At 38.5% G+C, this 25,012-nt stretch overlaps 1 long non-coding RNA gene across 1 annotated transcript in view; it reads right to left on the reverse strand.

Annotated features, from left to right (window-relative positions):
* Positions 1–22,349, reverse strand: part of LOC137147762 (uncharacterized) — a 34,230-nt gene extending 11,881 nt beyond the window's left edge. The window contains exon 1 of the long non-coding RNA XR_010918330.1: positions 22,271–22,349. This is a non-coding gene — a long non-coding RNA (uncharacterized lncRNA). The remainder of the gene's footprint in view (positions 1–22,270) is intronic.
* Between the last annotated feature and the right edge of the window lie 2,663 nt (positions 22,350–25,012).

The following is a 25,012-nucleotide window of genomic DNA, read 5'->3' on the forward strand; positions in this document are numbered from 1 at the left end:
TACAAATCTTTCTCCTAGAATTTCAATATTTCTATTAAGTTAATTATTTACTATACCTGAATTTTGGCAGTTATATTAAATTGCAGTTGTTATGTTCATATCCATATGTTTTATTTTCAACACATGTTGCATTGTATATATTACAAAAAGATTTGTATTAGAGCCCTTAGGCTTTCATCTAACATCCTTTTTGGTATGATAAATGCTTTCTTAATTGAGGTTATTTACATCCGTGTCTTTGCTAGAAAGTAGCACAGTATGTAAGGAGGGTGGATTGAGCTTGCATAGAAAAGAAATTCAGTTTGTATCAAAATTAAAAGTAGACTGATGAAAGATGGAATCTAATTCTGGTGTCATTGAATTCAATGGGAGTTTTGCCATTGATTTCAGCGGGAATTGAATTTGGACAGTGATCACAGATTACCTTATGTGGGACAACATGACTACACAGGCATTAAAAATATACATATGTTAACTGGAAATTAAATTACTTACAGCATGTAATTATATTTCCCCTTTCTTTCCACATAAACAACAACAACAAAAGGTTACAAACAAGGAATTTCTGTGCTATAAATCAGGCAATTAAAGTACTGTTGCAGTTACACAGACTGCAACCAAAGCACCACAAGGTGTGTCAAAACTCAAACTAACCAGGCTCAGAACTAGCTAACCCACGAATATGGGACTTCTAAGGAAATTCAGGTGTTGCAGGACATAGTGGGTGAAATCCTCCCCCACTGACATCAGTGGGAGTTTTGTCATTGACTTCAATAGGGTCAGCATTTCCCCTAGTGCTTGTGATACAGAGGGGCACTCTACCTTCTGAATGCCAACTGAATCTTTACCACAGGTGATGAACAGAGGCTCAACTTTAAGAAGAGACATAAGACGCTCTTAACCACTTGTGTTCATTAAAGATTCCTGGGTATATTTAATAAGAAATGCTGTCCAGGCTCAGTTCCAACCTAGGGTACATCTACAGCATAAACAGACAAAACAAAGAAAGAAACACACACACACACACACACACACACCAGAAAAAAAAAAAAAAACCATGGCAGAGAATCTCAGAGTTCCGGTCAACTGACTTGGGCTTATGAGGCTCACGCTGTGTGGCTAAAAATAGCAGTATCACCTTCAGGCTTGGGCTGAAGCCCAGGCTCTGAACCTGGTGAGAGGTGGAGGGTCTTGACACCCAAACTCCAGCCTGAGCCTGAAGGTCACACTGCTATTTTTAGCCTCCCAGTGCAAGCCCCATGAACCTGAGTCAGTTAAGCCAGGCTCTGACTCGCTGCTGAGGGTTCCCCCTCCCTTTATTTTTTGCTGTGTAGACATACCCTTGGTTAACAGAATTCGGGTCTCCTTAAATTCCTCCAATAGTTTCAGTTTCCCCAACACATGATGACAAGTAGCTTAAAACTGATATTTAGGTGTATTAAAAATAACAGTATTCAGTCTGCTAGCGACACCTTTTTCATTTTATTTCTGTTTGATTTTAGCCATACCCTTGCAATGCAGGATTGTGCTACTGCATAAGACCCAGAATATAAAATGGACTAGTCCAAAAGGAAACCAAACTGCACCTATGGTGGAAAATAGATGATTAAAAATGAAAAATTACTATGTCTAATTTAAGGTATTTGTGCTATTGAAGGTTAGTGGGGAAGAGGGACACCGCAAGGAAGCAGAAGGAGGAGGATGCAGCAGGGGAGGCCTCCCGATTCATACTGTGAAAGTAGGCCACTCGGCTACTTATCTCAAGTGCCTGTACACAAATGCAAGAAGCCTGGGAAACAAGCAGGAAGAACTGGAAGTCCTGGCACAGTCAAGAAACTACGACATGATTGGAATAACTGAGACTTGGTGGAATAACTCTCACGACTGGACCGCTGTCATGGATGGATATAAACTGTTCAGGAAGGACAGGCAGGGGCGAAAGGGGGGAGGAGTTGCACTGTATGTAAGAGAGCACTATGACTGCTCTGAGCTCCAGTATGAAACTGGAGATAAGTCAGTTGAGTGTCTCTGGGTTAAGCTTAGAAGCAAGAACAATAAGAATGATGTCCTGGTGGGTGTCTGTTACAGACCACCAGACCAGGAGGATGAGGTGGATGAGGCTTTCTTTACTCAACTAGGGAAAGTTTCCAGTTCACAGGGCCTGATTCTCATGGGAGACTTCAATCACCCTGACATCTGCTGGAAGAGCAATACAGCAGAGCACAAACAATCCAGGAAGTTTTTGGAGAGTGTTGCAGACAATTTCCTGGTGCAAGTGCTGGAGCAACCAACTAGGGGCCGTGCTTTTCTTGACCTGCTGCTCACAAACAGGAAAGATTTGGTAGGGGAAGTACAAGTGGGTGGCAACCTAGGCAGCAGTGACCATGAGATGGTCGAGTTCAGGATCCTGACGAAAGGAAGAAAGGAGAGCAGCAGGATACGGACCATGGACTTCAGAAAAGCGGACTTTGACTCCCTCAGGGAACTGATGGGCAGGATTCCCTGGGAGGCTAATATGAGGGGGAAAGGAACCCAAGAGAGCTGGCTGTTTTTTAAAGAGACCTTATTGAGGGCACAAGAGCAAATCATCCCAATGTGCAGAAAGAATAGCAAATATGGTAGGCGTCCAGCTTGGCTTAACAAAGATGTCCTTGGCGAACTTAAACACAAAAAAGAAGCTTACAAGAAGTGGAAGCTTGGTCAGATGACTAGGGAGGATTATATAAACACTGCTCGAACGTGCAGGAATGAAATCAGGAAGGCCAAAGCGCAATTGGAGTTGCAGCTAGCAAGGGATGTGAAGGGGAACAAGAAGCGTTTCTACAGGCATGTTGCCAACAAGAGGAAGATTAGAGAAAGTGTGGGCCCCTTAGACAATGAGGGGGGCGACCTAGTGACGGAGGATGTGGAGAAAGCTGAGGTACTCAATGCCTTTTTTGCCTCTGTCTTCACAGACAAGATCAGCTCTCAGACTGCTGCACTGGGTGGCACAGAATGGGAAGGAGGCAAACATCCCACAGTGCTGAAGGAACGGGTCCAAGACTATTTAGAAGGATTGGACATTCACAAGTCCATGGGGCCGGATGCAATGCACCCGAGGGTGCTGAGGGAGTTGGCTGAGGTGATTTCAGAGACATTGGCTATTATCTTTGAAAGCTCGTGGGAACAGGGGGAGTCCCTGAGGACTGGAAAAAAGCAAATATAGTGCCCATCTTCAAAAAAGGGAGGAAAGAGGATCCAGGGAACTACAGACCAGTCAGCCTCACCTCAATCCCTGGAAAAATCATGGAGCAGGTCCTTAAGGAATCCATTTTAAGGCACTTGGAAGAGAGGAAGGTGATCAGGAACAGTCAACACGGATTCACCAAGGGAAAGTCATGCCTTACCAACCTGATTGCTTTCTATGATGAGGTGACTGGCTCTGTGGATGTAGGGAAGGCGGTGGATGTGATATACCTTGACTTTAGCAAAGCTTTTGATACTGTCTCACCCACAGTATTCTTATCAGCAAGTTAAAGAAGTGTGGGTTGGATGAATGGACTATAAAATGGATAGAGAACTGGCTAGAGCATAGGGCTCAACGAGTAGTGATCAATGGCTCCATGTCTAGCTGGCAACCGGTCAAAAGCGGAGTTCCCCAGGGGTCGGTCCTGGGGCCGGTTTTGTTCAACATCTTTATTAATGATCTGGAGGATGGGGTAGATTGCACCCTCAGCAAGTTTGCGGACGACACTAAGCTGGGGGGAGTGGTAGATACCCTGGAGGGTAGGGATAGGATACAGAGTGACCTAAACAAACTGGAGGATTGGGCCAAAAGAAATCTAATGAGGTTCAACAAGGACAAGTGCAGAGTCCTCCACTTAGGAAGGAAGAATCCCATGCACAGCTATAGACTGGGGACCGACGAGCTGGGCAGCAGCTCTGCAGAAAAGGATCTGGGGGTAACGGTGGATAAAAAGCTGGATATGAGTCAGCAGTGTGCCCTGGTTGTCAAGAAGGCTAATGGCATATTGGGCTGCATTAGGAGGGGCATTGCCAGCAGGTCACGGGAAGTGATTATTCCCCTCTATTCGGCATTGGTGAGGCCGCATTTAGAATATTGTGTCCAGTTTTGGGCCCCCCACTACAAAAAGGATGTGGACAAGTTGGAGAGAGTGCAGCGGAGGGCAACCAAAATGATTAGGGGGCTGGAGCACAGGACTTATGAGGAGAGGCTGAGGGAACTGGGCTTGTTTAGTCTGCAAAAGAGAAGAGTGAGGGGGGATTTGATAGCAGCCTTTAACTACCTGAAAGGGGGTTCCAGGGAGGAGGGGGCTAGGCTGTTCTCGGTGGTGGCATATGACAGAACGAGGAGCAACGGTCTTAAGTTGCAGGGCGGGAGGTCTAGGTTGGACATTAAGAAAAAGTTTTTTACTAGGAGGGTGGTGAAGCACTGGAATGGGTTACCTAGGGAGGTGGTGGAATCTCCATCCTTAGAGGTTTTTAAGCTGAGGCTTGACAAAGCCCTGGTTGGGATGATATAGCTGAGGTTAGTCCTGCTTTGAGCAGGGGGTTGGACTAGATGACCTCCTGAGGTCCCTTCCAATTCTAATATTCTATGATACTATGATTCTATGATTATATATCATATACAACTTTTAACATGGCAGTGTTGCAAATCTCATCCCAGATGTAGCAACATTTTAGTGGTTTATGGATTTTATTTACCATCTTTTAAAAAATGCTGCAGAGATCCTTTGGGATGGAAGATTTTATCATATTACTATACTATGTTCTTAACTCTTACCTCAAAGATAAAGGTTTCAAATTAAAATATTAATTAGTGTCTTGGATTTTCACAGGTACCTATGGGAGTTGGGCACTCTACTCCTATTGAAATTGAGTCGAGTACCTAAATCTCTTGAACTGCTTTGACAATCCCAGCTGTGACTGTTCACAGAAGTAAAACTGAATGTATGTCAAGCAGCAGGTGTGTTCTATTTTTTAAAACTTGCTTTTTATCTTCTATACAAGGCCTGTGCACTTTTAAGCCATATCCATTTTTGTCACAGAGTACTCCTGACTTCTAATAGACATACCAGAATACTCAAGATGTTAAAAATGTATATTTCTGATGCGTAACTTTTTCATGCTGACCATTCTGAAGTCATTTGAAGTTATCTCATGATCAGCTATGATGTTCAGAATTAATTTTTGGTGAAGGGCTAATATTTGAAGAACGTGGGAGGCATAGCTTCATCTGCGTTATGTAAACTACCCCTTGTCAGAACAAGAGAATATATAAAATGAATGTGTTATACACACAAAAGTTAAATTACTTAATTTTGGATGTATAAAGATTTTTCAATGATTAAATATTAGTATGTGCACTCTGAAGGGCCTCTTAGAGATGTTACTGTTCCCAAGCTTCCTTCTTGTTCTGTCTAAAACAAGATTTAGAGGTTTTTAATAGAATTTAGATGAGTTTAAAATTTCCATATATGCAGTCCTACTGTCACTGATTTATTGCATGAATTTCTTCCTGAGTTTTTATATGACACTTGATCTCCCCTGAGGGACTTGTTCAGTTCTGATTGGATAATGTAAATTTCCAATAGTGATTATGCACAAATGAGTATGAAATTGATTTATTATAATAAATGAAATCGAGGTCTGAGGTCTTTCTTTCTTTCTTTCAAAAAAAGAAAAAGTGCATCAGATATAATATTTTGCCATCAAGGAACAAAGAAAATTAAGAGTACATTTCTCAATTACATATGGAAATTAGATAAGGAATATTGTTCTAGATTTGCTTAATTCCATGTGCTTATGAAAGTTCCTGGAATGGTAGAACACCACCATAATTACATCCTTGCAGAGAGGATGTATCACATATTACAGGAGATTTTGCAGAATCTGAAGGGATATTAATAATTTAATAGAATAAGTGGGTGACAATCTTTATTGAATACTTGTGTTTAAAGCTTTACAGCGTAAAATTAGTTCAAAACGTGTTTTTGTACATGCAGTACACCTGCCTAAAGAGAGATGTATTGATTGCAATCTTGTTCAGTAAAGAAAAAAGTTACTACTCTGGTATGGAATCTTACACATATTACACAGGTCAGTTCATCCAAAGAATACCAGTCTTAAATTCACATTCTGAAAATACTGAGAGGCTGCGGATACCACCCAATAAAACTTCACTGAGGATATGAGCAAGGAATACATCCTTATAGTTATGGCCCGATGGCCAAGCTCCTTCCTCCTGGATTTATACATGACAAACCTGCAGACTACAGCCTTCACGTTTATCCACAGAACCAGTACAAGATGGACATCAGTGTAAACTTCTCCCACACAATCCCAACCTATGAGAGACCACTTCTAGAAGTGAGAGGGAAATTCACTATCCTGGTGCAATCAGTCCTTGCCTTCACTGTGGCCTTCACCAAAATTACTTCTACTGCTGAATACATTAATTAGTGCCAATTATCAGGTGGGAGACCTTTCTTTTTAATTACATAAGGCTCCACCACTAGTACATGTGTGTGGGTGAAGATGTTCATATTCAAAATACGATTGGACGTGTTCAAAGCCACTGCTGTCATTCTGAGCAGAGCCTCCATGCTGTTAACAAAAAACTCTGGAACGTGTAGTGCTTTATGTGCCTTGGAGCATTTTTTTTTCAAGTGAAAACAGCCCATGTAGATTTGTAAGTACACATTAGTGAAGATCCAGCATGTAAAATTTGCATTTATATACCAAATGAGCTAAATTTATCCCTGGTTTAATTCTATTGATTGGTATCTAAAAATGGCAATAAACAAAAAACATCTGACATCATATTGTAAGAAAAGTACACTGAATAAATATAAGAAAGTACAATAGAAGGCATTTAAAAGTTAACATTTGGCAAGACATATCTGCCACATATCCCCTTATTTAGAATAAGAAATAACTGCCTGATATGTTTGTTTGTAAAAGTTAATTTTAAATGGCAACTATTGCACCAGCATAATATTTATGTTTTTTTTGCATTAAAGTCAATACTCTCATCTCTAAATATAAAAGATCTGGACTGAAAGAGATATAAGAACATAAGTTCAAAGAAGCCAGAATACAGCCCTTAATCTCCATGGATTTTAAAAGGGTTTCAGATTCTTTTTAGAACATTCACCAAAGTTAGGCCAGAAGAAGTCAAAGTAATTTAGATCCAATCTCTTTTCAAAAATGAAATGAACAGAAGTTTTATTAAAAGGAAATGAAGAGGAAATTGAACTTTCATATTTCATGGTGCAATTGTGATGGCAGAAAACAATATTCGTCAACAGAAAGTTTAGAAGATAGTTATTTATGTGTCTCTTTTTTTCTGTTATTCAGCTACCCTGTAGAAGCTGTGTCAAAATAGAGGGCAACTTATTTTAAAAGTATAATGGAGCTGTAGTAGAATTATTTGCTGGCTATTGCTTGTGAGTTCTAAATATTTTTGGGAAAAATTCTGTGTTCCGAAACCAGTAACATTAATTGAAATATATCTGTGTAAATTGTGGGAGTTGAAGGTGAAGGTTTGTCAAATTTTATCTGCATAAAAATAACAGTAAAGAGACGTGTGTTACGTTGATAGAGTAGTTCTATCTGGGTGGCATATAAAAAATAAGTTACCCTGCTGGAAACCAGGGACCATAGAAGGTCCATAATCTAGGGGAACTATCACATTTCTGCTATGCAGGATAGCTAGGATAGGAAGGGGAATTTTATATTCCACTGTGTGCCATGGAAACATTCTCAAAAGCAGTCTGCTCTATGGGTCTGAGGAAGAAGGGCACAGGTATTTGCATTTGGTCCCATAAATGGCATAGATCAACTTTCCAGCAAATACCTCGATGGGGGAAGGCAATGGCTTGGTATTATGACTCCTGCCCATGTCCTTCACTAAAGTGCATGGAGCAGAAGAATGGATTCTGTTCCTCAGCACCTCATGCATCTGGCTGAGCACACACTGAGGTTACTCATATGCAATGTGAAAATGTTGGTGTTAGTGCCTTCTTCAGAGGCTGCCATCAGTGGTCCTCCTATGAAGTTTTGGTGTACGTTTAGGCTCGTTTTCAGAAATGGTCTGACAGTAGCACCAAGGACCCCTATATTCACACTGTGATAGAATGATTATGTGTCTTGTATAAAGTACGCCCTATGAGGTATCATTTAAAAAGTCTTCTTCTGTTGAACATTGCTATCCTGTTGGATCGTATGTTCTATCATTGTATGTGAAGTTATGAAGTATTGCTATGTGTTTCATACTGAAATATGTGGTGAGTGGGAAATGCTCAGTTCAGTGGCAACAAAACAGCAACTATCACTGGCCAGACATGCGTTGATGGCCCAGCAAGAAGAATCCACTCTCCCAGAGGCTCCTTATAGAGGGCATGTATGCAATGGGGACTGCCTGACCCCTACAACAGGGCAAGGATCTTTCTAGAAGCTGGAAGAAAGTGTAAGAGAGAGACAGTGACATCATCACTTGGCTTCTCCTCTGCCCCATTTCAGTACCAATGCCTGCTCTCCACCAGGATAGTCCTGTCGGACAGGTGCAAGAGGGGTAATTACAATTGTCTGTGCTTGCTTCTCTGAAAATGGCACACCTTTTAGCAAGTGGAAAGGGAAATGTATTACTGAGAGAGAAATGTTAGTTAAGGTTACAAGATTCTAGTGTGAAAAAGTAAAACCTTAAATAAAATAAATAATAATAATAATCTACAAAGGAACTTCACAAAGGCCATTGACACTGAGGTCTCTTTAGAAAATTACTATTATTGTTTTCCACAGAAATCCTCATGAATCCAGGTGTACCCTTTTAATGGTAAGAAAAATATTACTACATTATCTGAAAGTCTCTAAAAGTCAATTTGTCTTAAAATTCTTGGTTGATTGCTGTGAACTTGTAAGAACAGAATTTGAATTTACTACAAGGCTCAGGATGAATCCCTAGAAGATATTGCCTATTGGAAAACAAGACGCTCAAGAAAGAATGGATTCCCTTGATCAAATATACTCAGTGGGTGAAATCCTGGCCCTAAAGAAGCAAGTGGGAGTTTTGCCACAGATTTCAGTGATGCTAAGATTTCATCCTTGGTTGTTTTTGTTTGCAGTGGGTGTACTGACATTCTAGATTTTCAATGATTCAGAATATTTTAGGCAATGGGCCAGATTATCTAATGCACGATGACCCCTTTGAGCCATTCAGGAAGAATAAAGGGGTCATAATCAGGCTGCAAATTTCAAGAAGAAAATTCCCCTGAGGGGGAGAAACTCTCTTTTAGGCACCACAGGATATTTCTTTGTGCTACTGCAACCCCCAGCATATAGGTCACATCAGGAGAGACAGTGGTTGTGTTGGGGGTGTGATGGAGCTCCTTTCTGCCATGCCATCAGTGTTAAAACTTAATGCTGCCCAGCAGTTGCTGGAGCCAGTCCTGAGGGTCAGGGAATTGAAAAGAATGCAGCATTTTAACTACAGCGAAGTAGTACAAAGCTATGCACAACTGGGGAAAACAATCAAGCATACAGTATGATCATGATTCATCCTTAATATTAAGCATACTTTTTAGAATTTGTTAAATATATTTCAGAAAGAAAGACATTTCTTTCTTTTCTGATATTAGTCTTGAAAGAGATCACAAAATCTCTAAATACATGCAATGGGTCAAATGCCTTTGGGAAGTTAACATCAACCTGAACGAAACATACATCTACTACAGAGCAGTTTCAGTTCATATGACATATGATGGTTTATGGCACTTGACAGACAACACTGAGAAATATAAAAAATAATTGAATTTTGTAGCAGTTTTTAAGGTTATGAATATATAGATAGAAAAAATGCTAAATGCAAGTGTTCACATTCCTATATGGCTGTGGTTGAGTTAGCACCTATGAGAGCTATCAAACTGATGGAAACGTCAGCAACAGCTGTCACACTAACTTGTCTTAGTAGATGCTTCTGGAAATAGAGAAAAACATTAAGAATTTCATGAAAAATTAACATGCAGTAAAGTTTTATAGTATAGGCCATGCAAGCAAGTCAGAATGTGGGAACTGCTGAATATCATTAAACTGACACCTAACAGTTACTAGCAAAACAGCTAAAACAAAGGAAAAGAAACTAAAATAATAAAAAAGACCTTTATTATTAGGACTAGTTCTAGGGTTGTGTAGGAAACTTGCTCCTCCTTCTATTAGCTCTGAGGCCTTTCAAATATGGTAGAGTTTTGTATTAAATTAAAATGTGTTGCAATCAACATGTGTTAGTTAAACTTTACCAAAGCAGTTTGATAGATCAGAAACTATGGGTGTGTCTGTGCAGCTACATGACGCTAATGTGTGCATAGCCGGACTATTTTCTCAAGAAAAAGACTAGCTGACTTTTAAAATCAATCCCATCTTCATGCTAGGTACTCGTCCTTTACCAAGTTCAGTTATTTAGTAATGGTAAGCACAGCCTTTGCACTGTCTCTCTGAGAATCTTGCAACCACCAAAAGTTTACTAGAAGATACAGTACGAGTTTTCAGTCTAAAACCTCTAAATGTGTTGGCTTCTCCTTCCTAGACACACCAATAGTATGTAGAGATGTGGGGAAGCTGCTGATGATTTGAATAAGGAATAGCTGTGGAGTTCAAGAATTTCCCAGCTGTGTGAATGTTTTCTTTGCATCGTGAATTTTGAATGCAGTTTGAGATGGTTGATTGGGTCCTACAAACATTTCACATAACTCTTCTTACCACACCTTGAAATTCCGTTTTAATATTCCTGCCTTTATCGTCTTTTAATGACAACTGTGAGGTGAATGCCTGTCCACTGAATCTAGACTGAGACGAACTCGAATCACAACCACACTTAACTCAGGGCCTGATCCAGCACATATACAGTACACTTTATTTCAGTGACATAGAATTATCATAGAATTGGAAGGGACCTCAAAAGGTCTCCTAGTCCAGTGCCCTGCACTCAAGGGAGGACAAAGCATTATCTAGACCTTCCCTGACAGGTGTCTGTCCAACCTACTCTTAAAAATCTCCAATGATGAAGATTCCACAATCTCCCTAGCAATTTATTCCAGTGCTTAACTACCCTGACAGTTGGGAAGTTTTTCCTAAAGTCCAGCCAAAACCACCCTTATTGCAATTTAAGGCTGCTGCCTTTTGTCCTATCCTCAGAGATAACAAGAACAATTTTTTCACCCTCTTTCTTGTAACAACCTTTTATGTACTTGAAAACTGTTATAACGTCCCCCCTCAATCTTCTCCCCTCCTGACTAAACAAACAAAATATTTTCAATTTTTCCTCATAGGTCTTGTTTTCTAGATCTTTACTCAATTTTGTTGCTCTTCTCTGGATTTTCTCCAATTTGCAGACATCTTTCCTGAAATGTGGCACTCAGAACCGGACACAGTATTCCAACTGTGCCCTATTCAATGCAGAGTAGAGCTGAAAAATTACTTCTTGTAATTCCTCTTAATGCATCCCAGAATGACGTTTGCTTTTTTTGCAACAGTGTTATAATATTGACTCATATTTAGCTTGTGATTCACTATGACCCCCAGATCCCTTTCTGCAGTACTCCTTTCTAGGCAGTCATTTCCCATTTTTTTATGTGTGCAACTTCCTAAGTGGAGTACTTTGCATTTGTCCTTATTGATTTTCGTCCTATTTACTTCAGACCATTTCTCCAGTTTATCCAGATTATTTTGAATTTTAATCTTATCCTCCAAACTACTTTCAACCCCTCCCATCATGGCATTATCCACAAACTTTATAAGTGTATATGCTATTACCTAAATCATTTATGAAGATATTGAACAGAACCCAGAACTGATCCTTGCTGGACCACACTCGATATGCCCTTCCACCTTGACTATGAACCACTGATAGCTATTCTCTGCCAACGGTTTTCTAACGAGTTGTGCACCCACCTTATAGTGACTCCATTTAGGTTATATTTCCCTAGTTTGTTTATGAGAAGGACATGTTAGACAGCATCAAAAGGCCTTACTAAGGTCAAGATATACCACATCTACTGCTTCCCACCATCCAAAAAGCTTGTTACCCTGTAAAAGAAAGTATTTTGGTGAAAACTGAAACCAAAAAGTCATTTACCACTACTGGCATTTCCACATTTTGTGTAATTGTTTTTCTCCCCTTCATTGAGTAATAGGCCTACCCTGTACTTTGTCTTCCTCTTGCTTCTAATGTATTTGCAGAGTGTTTTCTTGTTACCCTTTATGTCTCTAGCGAATTTATTCTTGTTTTGTGCCTTGGCCTTTCTAATTTTGTCCCTATTATTTGTTTATATTCATCCTTTGTAATTTGACCTAGTTTTCACTTTTTGTAGGACTCTTTTTCAGTTTTAGGTCATAGAAGATCTCCTAGTTAAGCCAGGGTGGTCTCTTGCCATATTTTCTATCTTTCCTACGCAGTGGGATAGTTTGCTCTTGTGCCCTTAATAATGTCTCTTTGAAAAACTGCCAACTCTCTTGAACTGTTTTCCCCCTTAGACTTGCTTCCCAAGGGATCTTACCTACTCCCTGAGTTTGCTAAAGTCTGCCTTCTTGAAATCCATTATCTTTATTGTGCTGTTTTCCCTCCTACCATTCGTTAGACTCATGAACTCTGTCATTTCATGATCACTTCCATCTGAGCTGCCTTCCATTTTCAAATTCTCAACCAGTTCCTCCCTATTTGTCAAAATCAAATCTAGAACAGCTTCTCCCCAGCTTTCTCCACCACCTGAAATAAAAAATTATCTCCAATACATTCCAAGAATTTGTTGGATAATCTGCTGTTATTTTCGCAAAAGATGTGAGCCCTGATAGACACAATCATCATCTACTTTTTGTGTGTTTTAAAATATAGAATTGGATGGAAAATAATCTATTTCATATACCCTTAGTAACATTCCCAACAGATACAACTGCACACCAGTCTGAAATGCCAGGGATCTTTACAGAGTGTCTTTTGTCCCCTAAAGCTTCTACAACACTTAGATGCAGCTGAAAATCAAAATCAAAACATAAAACAGAATAAATGAGGATTTAACCATTTCCCTCTCCATGGCATAAGGAGAATACATTCTAAACATCTCTAGTTTGGAATTATTCCAAGCACGAGGAAATCTTTAACATCTCAGTCATGGCTTCACCACTTGTAAATTATGAGGTGTTCACCACCCTCCGGGGATTGAGCTTTATATCACACACGTCCATTATGAATCTTCTATTTGCTTAGTAGTAGAAATCGGTGAACTCACAGCATCTTTGTGCTGTGATAAATCTGAAGGCTCAGATGGAATGTTCATGATTACTTTTTAAATTATTTCAAGGTCATTCTACATGATTTCATGCTACATAACATCCTTTCTCAATCCTTTCTCAGTGTGAAATGGACTATGATAAATATTGATTTTTCTCCTTTGGTTTACCTGAAAAGTCACATCACCTTCTAGCCATTCAATTCTCTGTAAGCCAATGTGTAAACAGCTAAAATTGCAGAAAACAATTAAGGTATTAAAAAGAAGAGCTGTACTGGAGGTGATTATTTTGAGAACTACATTGAAGAATTGAAAGGCGTTCCTTCCTGCGGGAAAAGAATGAAGGAGGTGGAAGAAAAATTATTAGAGCTGAGCCATTAGAGTATGTTAAAAAAAAATACAGTGAAGAAAATTGCTTTGAATAAAAAAGAGACTTAAATTTGTAATTGGAAAAATACAAAGCCTATAAATAATTGTTTTATAAGTCTTAAAATGAAATGAGGATTTCAGGCTAGTTCTCACTTGAGAAGTGTTCCAAGCCACTAACTGGCACCTTTGTTGACATTCCCAAAAGAGGGGTCAATGCCTGCATTAACACGGGGGAGTTAAATAAACTCTCAGTTCTAGAAAAGACTCCTTAAGAATACTGGCAGAGGGGTGTCCAAAAGCTTGCATTGATACTGCTTGAACAAGAGGCAGACAGACAAATTCTGGCGAAGCTTTCATTCACTTGCAAAATTAAAAAAAAAACAAACCTGCTAAAACCCTGCTAACCCTGCCTGTGCTTCATATGTCAGTGCAAATAGGTAAATCTGAAGCAACACTTTTGATAATTTAGCCTGGTTTCTTTAAACTAGTGTCATTACTAGAATCAAGTAAGCCATGGGTCTTTTCCAATTATATCACCTATGAGCCGCGTTAGATGTATTAATAAAGCTATGTCCTTAACGCAGCAAAAATGCAGATAGTGCTTTTCACCATGGTAGCGCTTTTTAACATGATCATTTTCTCAGGTATCTTTTATACTCGTGAGAGCTTCCACCCTCTCTACAGTCGACCAGTAATGAATGTGAGTGCTGTTAATCAGGCAGGTATTGATTCAGCTTGCAAAAATGTGTCACAGTGGGATTTACCCTTTGACCTTCAGCTCATGCATCCATTGCTGTGTCCAAGCTATGCTTTCACAATGTGGAAAGCACTTTTCCTGCTAACAGCTTTCCACCTCCACCTACCCTTTGCTTGTAAAACTGCATTAGTAATAATTCACTTGCTTCACTTTTTGTGTGATTACCTTACAAATGAGGTGAAAGGGCAGGACTGACTGCTATTACAAAAAACGAGTTTTATTTACCACTCCATAGATTGATGTAAATCCCACCAATGTCTTTGGGACTCATGTGAGCATAAGGGGATGAGAATAGGCCACTATGAATTTTCCATTAGAGCAGAAATACAGATATTTCTGTTCTAAGCTATTGTAGCGGGTTGCTTTTAAAAAATTCACTATATTCAGCATTCCACAACAATTCTTTTTTTTTTACAGATCCTGTGGGATTGCTGAGTGCCATGTCTTCAAAACCATGAGACATGGGAGATATGAAGGACTAATGAAAAGCAGTATGGACAGACCCCTCATTATTCTCTAGTCTCAACTTTCATGTTTGTTTTGATTTTAAGGAACACTCTAGCTACTAAGGTAGCAAAGAAATCCTTAAAAAAAAAAATGAAGAGTTAAATCCCTGCACACCTATGTGCCTGAGTTTGCAGAGAAACTGAAAGAACTACTCCGAGATATGAACTACTATCCATTTCAATGGATGCTAACTAAGACGCCAGTTATGATGTTTTAAATGTGAGCATTGCCAACTTTTTCACTGTTCATCAAAGCCTGTAAGAAAAGAAAGGAAGTAATATATAAGGAGTTCTACACCAGTACTTCACAATACCTGGGAGGGGAGCCATACAGGACTAGCCGGAGGGATACAGGTGATGTATACATTAAGATGAGTAAACCTTTAAAAAGACATGATGGGATTACAGGAAGGGCATAATTGGCTTCATTTTGGGCGATTATAGTTGTTGCTCAGCTTTTAACAGTTTGGGAAACATTGGCTTAGTGTTTACAGAAAGGATGGCACCATGTTTTTATAAGGACACTGGACATGGTGACTATCTTAAAATCACCAACTTTATACTATTTATCTATTGATTTTATGTATAGCATATTTCAATGATGCAATTATCAAAGCACAGAGAATTAATTTGCATTGAGAGAGAAAAACCTCACCCCAAAGAACATGGAAATGGACAAAGGAGCTTTCATTCTCAGGAGCTTTATGTGATGCAATCAGGAACATTGACAAGATGCATTAGCAAGCCAGATTGATACTGGGCAAAAGAATATTGCAAAGAGTGATGATAATGGTTCTGTGTCCCCCATACATTCATTCCAAGTTGTATCACTGTATCTGATATACATTTAAGTATTTTCTGTAGCTTTACAATATTTCAGGATTGAAATAATGTTATGTCCAACTCAACTACTATGTTCAAACTCTTTTGTGATTCTCATCAAATTAAATAATTTCTGCATCTCAAATTTATTGTCTCCCTTCCAGCAAAAGTATAGGTCTTTAATGTAACTATGAACAATTCTGTGCTGTTCAATGAGTTAGAATTTGTTTTCAGAGTCAAACACACCAAAAGCGAACAGAGAGAGGAGATCCAATTGTTTTGATTGATCTGGACTTTTCACAACTTGTTTTGCTGCTTGGTGAAAGTATTAAGCCATTCCCATGCCATTGTGAGCTTTTAGGTAATTTGCATTGAAGCTTAATGATTTGTCCAACTCAGTATGAAAAAGACTGACTGCACATTCACCACTGGCAGTCGCATATACAGCTTCATGACTCTCCTGGGTGACCTGCTATCTCAGCATGCAGTTTCATCATGGTCAATGACTCAATTTGGCATGAAACATGGTCAGACTGACCCTACACTTGATGCTCAATGACAGTCCAATCTCCTAATGCTTTGGTATGTCTATTTCATTATACCTCGGAAAAGCAGAAAGACATGTCCGTCTCACCTCTACTGCATATTCTCAATGAAGCACGTGGTAAAGTAGACCTTCCTGAGAATCTGTGGGTTCATTATCACTTACATTACTGGAGCTACAGAGACTGATGTGTTGGGTTATAAAACAACACATAATATTTGATAACCATATAATAACAGGCCTTCGTTGACATTGCCTATGGTTGGTCAAGAAACTTCATTAAGTGACAAGTGCCAAAGTAAATAAGCAAATATGCAAATCTTGGGAAGTCTACGACCCTTTAAAACAGCAAACATGTATTTGCTACTTAGTTAAAAAAAAGCTACAAACATGATTAAGGAGCAGAAGAGCATTACTATAAGGAGAGATCAGGAAAATTATATATATGCAGGTTAGTTATAAAATGACTAAAAGGTGACGAGATAACAATCTACAACTATTTGAAGACTGTAACCATGAGAGGAGGAAGAGGAATTATAGAGCACAGTAAAAGAAAATATAATAAAAGGAATTAAATTAAATTAAGACAGTGAAAAGTTAGCATAAATATTAGGGGGAAAAGGTTACAGATGGTGAGAATTGTTAAGCTACAAAATAACCTCCCAAAGAAATTGTTTGGAACATTTTAAAATTGACTGAATGAAAGATAATACATGTAGATTAGGGGAAAATCTTGCATGGGTAGGAGGGTAGGCTAGATGACCTCATGTGTCTTTTCAATTTCTAGATCAGACAACTCTAGGAGACCATGGACCTGACCTTGCAACATGCATGCATTTGCTTAACTTTACATCCATTAATGAGGCGAATAGGACTAGTTATAGGTATGACGTTAAGCATATGCATATGTTTTTGCAGGATCAAGGCTACGATTACTATATTGTAACCTGGACTCATTAATTAATTACTCACAATACTTTTGGTAGCTCTGCTATGGTTAAAGACCTATTAAAGATGCATTTGCAGGACAAGTGAGTTCCTCGAGAGGCTGGGAATGGAGTGTGGACATTTGGCCCTTAAGTGTAATGCATGGACAAGGGCCAAGAATCCTCTTAGCTGTCATTTTCATTGTCCTGGGGTTTGTGCTTTGAAGAGAGGAATGCATGTCTATTCTCAGAGACTTTCTGCATGTTTAAAACTCAGGATATTAGGCCTAAACAGGTGTTACCAGCTTCCCAAGGCTGGAAGCTAGAGAGAGATTTCTATTAGTGTAGACACAAAGACTGAAAGAAATCCATACTGAGTGTGTTATTATTTATATAGTATGTATCTGTTTTCAAAATCAATATTAGAAATAGATTTCTGGTGTGACAAAACAGATACACTACGTAACTGTAATATGGAAAGAAACCCTATAGAGTGTAATTATCTACCTCCTGAAGTTGTATTAGAGATAGTACTGAATAAATGTAAACAAACATATATATTATTCACTCAGGACATGCTCCCTCAAATCTCTCACTGGAGTCATTTTAATAATCTGATTTGCATCATGACATGGATACTAAACCAAACAAAACCCCCATTGGCCCAGATTCATTCTTTCATAAGGGCTGGTTTGTGTTCAAAGCATCTCTAAAGCCACTAGAACCAGCCACCAGAGATTATTCTGTATGCACTGTCCTGTATATTGTATGTCCTGCAGTGCCTTGTATGCTCCTTGGCTGCAATCGAGGATCTGGGCCAATATGTCCTTGGCAGTGAAGATTAAATACAACTTCTCCAAAGCCCTGTATACCATATAAAATTATGAGGGAGGGCAGCATAGAGAAAGAGCTGGAAGACAGAGACCTCCTTTTTGGTAGACCTCCATTTTGGCTGTCCCTGACTGGGATTGTGCTCACAGGAGTGTAGGTGACAAGATCAGTATCCTTTTCAGCCTAAGGCAGTAAGTCCTGCGAACTCTAATAAAGCATGGTGGGTAGGGCTAATTGATGATGGATGATGAGGGGGTGTATGCGGAACTGACACATTTTCAAAGAAAGAACTCTTGGATTTGGGTATTCCACTTTCGTATTTTCATTAGGCTGCTGATATGCAAATTTTACCCCAGGCTTTATGAAGAGCCAGTTTAGGCAAACAAGTGCTTCAAACTCAGGAATTTGGCACACTGAAGTTCAGGCACAGGTGTGACCACATGCAAAGATTTCTGTGCTCTTAGTAATGCTGAGATCTGAAAGTCAGACCTTAAGCCTCTGAGCTTAGTGCAGCAGAAACCTGTCCACATACAGATATAAAATTAACACGTGATGCTCCAAAATCTCAAAGGCAAAGAAACAAACAAAAACAGGTCCCAGGAGGCAACAATTCAAGGAATGCCAGGAAGTAAGAATACCATTGTTGTGGGGAACCTAGCAGACTTCAGATTTAGGGAAACATAACAGGCCACAGTAGGAAAAGCACAGAAACAATAGGGCTTGATTTCCCTTTTAAAACTCAAGTTGGATATAAAATGAGGTAAATTTCAAACAACAACAATGTATTTCCTATAAGAATGGTGTGGTTTTAATAAAAATTTAACAGGGTACACAGATAAACATGAGTTCCAGAGTTCCAGGCGTTTAAACATAAGTTCAAACTTAGTAAGTTTAAACACAAGTTGCAATATGTTTCATTAAATGGAAGTTTCAACGGAACTTGAAACTCTTAGCCACCTTAGAGTTAAAAAATAATTGCACCCAACTTCAGTGAAAACAACATGGATCCAACAAAATGTCTAACACAACAACAAATGATCCCTGAAAAAACCAAGGTCAATTATCAGTAGTTATCACTTCTGAGACTACCATTTTGCTCTATCATAGTGAATAGTTTGCTGCAGCTGCCAACTTGTGTAAAATTTGTAGAGAAATTTTTGAGAAAGGCATAAGGAATGAGATTTGAATCCATATCCAGATTTCAAACAGTCTAAAGTTTGAGGATATTTGAATCAGGGGGTTGGGTGCAGCCTATTGACCAGTTATGACATTCAGCTGTGGATTTGCCCTGGGTTTACTGCAATATTCAGCTAGGTGTGGGTGGAAGATGTTATTCGGATCTTGGGTTTTGTTTTGGGCTATCTTATTTTATTTCTCAAAGTTACAAAGTATTGTAGCATTATATAAACTACACCACCAATTTGGCTCTTAAATCACTTTGCTGTCTATAATGGATGTAATAAATGTTTCCCTATTCCTGTAATACAAAAAATGGCTGAGGCAGTTGTATCCATTTGGCAATGGAACTCACTTGACTGTGATGTATGGCACACTTGTTATTTATTTGCAGAGGCTAGAAGGCAAATGCACTATACAAAAATAGTTCTTTAATGTAAAGCATTAAATTAAAAGCTTACCCTCAGGATTTTAACTGCCAGTAGAAGTAAATGGGTGCCTGAGATAACAGAGATGCCGTTACCATTTTAAAATATGTTGCTTCATTTTGATTTTTTTTTATTTAACAGCCGATTTTCCCCCCTTTTACTTCAGGGTTATACACTGAAGACTTCCCCAAATGTTTACATATTTTTAGGCATATTGGGACTGATTCTGATCTAATTTACTTTGGTGTAAATCATGAGTAATTCTACTGAGGTCAAGGGAGTTACCCCAGTGTATGTAATATCTAGGAAGTGTTAAATCAAAAGTATTAATGAAGAATATAGAATAGAAGGAGATACCACTGTCTATCATGCTAACCAATGTTGTCTCATTGTTTTCTTGTACTCCATGTGTATGTATCTGTATCCATACGCTGTCACTTATTTTAAACTTAGATTGTAAGCTCCCTGGGGCAGAGGCCATTGTTCTGTATTTTTACAGTGCCTAGCCTAATGACGTCCTTGACTAGGTCTTTTAGGTACTATGGTATTTCAAGTAATAAATAATAATAATTCATAAAAAGTTATAATAATAAAAGTAATTTGCCCATCACTCACACCCATCTGATCTAATTTCCAAACTCTTCCCATACTCAGTGCAGGCTACCTGTTGATACAACCCCTCACTTACTTAATCACATTAAAGCTGTCCAGAAATAGCCAATAGAGTCTGATGCAATTCACCAGGGATGATGAACCCCTCACCTGACCATTGATCCACCCAAATGACCCTCTTAAAGGTATGGAAAAATGGTTCTGTGCTTTACTGATCCTTTATATGTAAAAATGGTCTTACTATTTTTCTGCTTGGTTTATCATTACATATCTCATTCCTCAGCTTCTCTCTTTCGTTAAAGGATTTGGACAATTTTTGGAGGACCTGGATAGTGACATCATAGTTCAGGATGTAAGATGAACTGTAGCTCTCCCACAACTCAGCTAGAGAATTATAGGGATGTTGCATCTTAGACTAAGATGCTTCAGCCCAAGGATCACAGCAAAAAATGCATCCCTTCCCATCTCATTTATGATTCTGAAGGCCAGCAAATCAAGTTTTAGCCTTGAGCTATGAAGTGACATATCCTGAGCCTTCAAAGACTGTCAGAGACCCCAGCAGGCGGAAGGAAATCAGAATCTGATATTTTAAAGTGAAAAACAATAGGATGTTATTTAATAATGAATCTTTCTTTATACATGATAAAGGAGTGGCATAGGTCACAAACAGTTTTTTTTTTCTTTGTTGCTTTGCAGGATAAGATTAAACTATAACAGTAGAATATTGCTGTGGAATATGCTTAAACATTCTGCTCCTTAAAACTGTTAGATTTGCCAAATACATTCTCATAATCACCAGATACCCATAGATTTGATGCTCCACAGTATCTTTTTCATGCTAGCTTGAATGTCATACACTTATAATTTCAGTCCACATTAAAGCAAAAAATAAGCAAGTAAATATATAGTACAAGAGACTATTTATGGATAAAAATACCAGCTCTCTGCTGCTGTTTATCAGAAAAACCTGACATTTTTGTTGGAATGAACATTTCCCATGGAAATCTCCAGTTTGATGTAAAAGTTATTTTTCTTCAAAAATGAGAAAGATTCAAATGAAAAATTTCTACCAGTTCTACTCCTCAGTAATTTGCTTTTATGCACGATACAGTATTGCTGTTACCAGTCAGAGCATTTGATGATGTGATGTTATTGTACCACTGTTTAGAAATGTAGCAAAATCTGGTAGTACCTAAGGAGATAGGTAGTGATACGAGTAACTAAATTATGTGTTTTGCAATTCTTCAGCATATACACAGTTGGATTTCTGAAGCAAAATGCTTAACTTGTTAAATTTCAAAGAGTGAGAAAATATTCTGCAACTTAGAAGCCTGAACACATAGTCCATACCCTTTCTCATCACATCCTTTTCTTCATTAGGTGGTCAATTTCTGTAGCTAGTCAAAAAAAAAAGATACGCAAAAAATGTCAAAGTTGTTTATTTTACAGTGTTCGGCATGAACCCATTCTCTGTTTTTCATGAAATTTCCATGATATTTAATTGGAACCATTTCCATAATGATGTTGATGGCCATTTTCATACAAAATTTTAATTTAAGACCGCAGAACATTTCACAAAAAATGAAAAATACTTATAGATTTTGCAAAAAAAAATGTAGTTTAGAAAAAAAGGCCATTTCAAAGCTTTTCATTGAAAAAAAATGTAACCTAGCTCAACTGGTTAATAGAGCTGGTCAGAAATTTTCCACTGACCATTTATTGAAATCAGTATGTTCCCTGGAAAAATGTCAGTTTTTATGAACCAGCTCACCTAGCAGGTTCTAGGATTCTCAACAGCCACCTAATAGGTTGCCTGGGAGCCTTGGCTCCTAAGGCTCTAACAACATCCAGAGGAATAGTGCTGTGTGAGTAATCTTACCAACTCCACCTCCACTGACACCAACAACTATATCTACAAAGACCCTGGTGTCGGAAGAGTGTTTTTTACACTCAATATTATTTTCAGTGTACTGATTTGTCTGTTTGCCTCACCCTCCTCGTGCCCTTTTTACTCACAGTGACTCTGCTGCCAGATTTTCATGCTCCTCTGCAGCCTTTTCTCTCTCTTCTCACCTCATCTCATCTCTACCAGACTGTAATAAATACAAAGAGATGAATGAAGAAGTCTTTTGCCTTTTTAACTTGTAAGCTCATTGGGGAAGGGACTCTGTCTTCCCACAGGGCTTGTAAGTCACCTAATAGCGTAGGCCCCAAATCTAAATGAGGCTTTTGAGCACTACCAGAGTATAAACAAACAGTGATGAAGAGAGAAAATTGCTGAACTAAAGCCCAATCAATTCCTATTGCCTTTAGTGGGAACAAGTAGAGTGATTTTAACATGCCTAGGAAAAGGGTGAATGATTGTAAGAGAAGCATTGAACTAATGGCATTAGCTGAAAAAAACAGCTGGAGAGTTTGTTAAAACATTTCCACCACAAGGAGATTTTGACCAAAAAATAAAATCACCCAAAAATACTTTAGCCAGATTTGTTTTACCATTTTCTGACCATCTCTAATAAAGATAAAAGCAACTGTGACTTGTATTGTTTTTTGAGGGGACAGATCAGAGCCTGTTGCGGTCAAATTTGAAATCCTTCACAATAACAATATCACCAATTTCCCCAGATTGAGAATATTTGGGAAAATACTTCTTCTGGGCTGGTTAACCATAATAATAAAATGAATAACTGAATGAATGAATGAATGAATGAATGAATGAATAGACAAACTAAAAAACAGAAACAAAAGAAAATCCCTGAACTTGACGTAAAACAGGATCTGGATTAAAACTTCACAGTTTTGCCTGATCTCTAGTCTCATCTCTCATAGGCTAGCTGTATGCTAAAGGACGTTGTCTTCAGATCCACAGAATACTGGTGAAATACAGGAAAATGCTAGGTGAGTGTTCTCCTGGGAGTTTTCTATAAGAATGAAACAAAGGGACCTTCATATAGATACAATATCTGAGCCACAAGCAGAAACTGGTAAGAATATTGAAGAAATAGTAATGCTCTTGGACGTGGCAGAAAACCCACTGAGACTGTACAAATGTGAATCCATGCTGATGATAACATACCAGCTACTGAGATGATGACAGCTGCAGAAATTGTGGCTGCAGTAATGGAAAATAACTGAGGCAGTAAACCTGAAAAAACCCAGAACGATAAAGAGAACAACAAAAGAAAAAACCCACCCAAAATGATTGAGATGATTAGCAGTCTGGAAACTATTCTGTGCCATTAATGAATGCAAGATCTAGGCTATATAAGAGCCCCTATTTTACTGTACTCATTTTAGCAGAATGAGGGGTAGGGAATCAAATCTGACTTAAAAATATGTAATATTTTGCCAGACAGAACAATTATATTCTCAATTCTAAACTGAAGAATTGCCAGAACATTTTATTAAAATGGTAAAGGCATTGAATAAGTGTTATATTGGAACAATGCCCAAAGATCTCAATTGCATTTGGGCCGCACTCTGCAAGGTGATGTGCAAACATGTCAGAAGGCACAGACTGCTTTGTAGAGCTCATAAACTGAAGAGAAAAAGAAAACAAATAAGGGAGGGTCAGAAGGAAAGCATGTAGGTAAAGTGTTCTGGATGATGATGGGTACATACCTAGTTAGTTCCATTTCTTCTTCCTCACTTATTCAAACTGCAAAATATTTAAAGAGCGGAGCACAACCGCTCAGTTCCACATAAGTACAGGCCTTGTGTGAAAGGAACTTGGTGGTTTTACCAGGACACAGCTACAGATGACAATGACAATCAATTTCACCCATTGTTGTGTTTCACCATTAGAGCAAACTACTGTACCCCACCCATCACCATTCCCCAATACCACTGAAAATCTTTGGTCAGAAAACAATTAACTGTGTACATATCTCAATATGTAATATGTACATATCTAGGATGAGGGATGAGATGAGAAATTCTTGATGCTTGGCCTATGTTTAATAATCACTTTTTTTTTATTAGCCATCAAACAGAGGGTCCCTCATTAATTTAAAAATATAAACAAACACCAGGTTTCACACTGTCACTCTTATTGAAGGGAGGATGTGGAATTTCCTCCTGTTACAGCCTCTGCAGAGGACTGTTGCTGTAAGAAAAATGTGGTTTAGAGAGAGAAAAAGGCAGGAGGAACAGGTAGAAGAAAGGTGCCATCAACAAGGTTTGGATAGTTCAAATACATTTCAGAAAAACACATGGGACAAATTCCATATATACCACTCAGTCCAATGTCTGAAAATCAGGGATTAATTTGCTCCCTGAACTTCTGGGTAATCTTCTGAACTGAGCACCCAAATGTAATGTGGTTCATCAATCTGTAAGGAGCATGTGTTAAATGGAACAAAATCACTGATCAAAAGAGGACTTGCAATTTACCATGGAAAAATCATTGAAACCATCAACTCAATCAATTATCTCAGAACACAGCGGTAGTTCAAAAGGCAAAAGGATGCAGAATTGTATTATGACTCAGAAAAGGGATAGAGTGCAAAACCAGAAGTGATACTCTGGTTACCATATAAACCCTTTGTCAGACTTCATCTGGAAAACTAGATATAGCATGGGGTCATCATACAAAAGGATAGATATTTTTGAAGCCTCAGGCAAAAAAATTTTTTTTTACAGTATCTATTGAGAATGTTTGGAGGAAGGTTTGGTTCCTCTTTTCTTGTTAGGAAGATTTAAATTCTCTCATCCTAGTTTGTAAATAGACATAATGTATAAATTGTTGTATGTGCATGC

This window comes from Emydura macquarii, unplaced genomic scaffold, assembly GCF_026122565.2.
Source record: "Emydura macquarii macquarii isolate MOO-44397 ecotype Brisbane River unplaced genomic scaffold, CSIRO-AGI_Emac_v2 contig_561, whole genome shotgun sequence".
NCBI classification, from domain to species: Eukaryota; Metazoa; Chordata; order Testudines; family Chelidae; genus Emydura; species Emydura macquarii.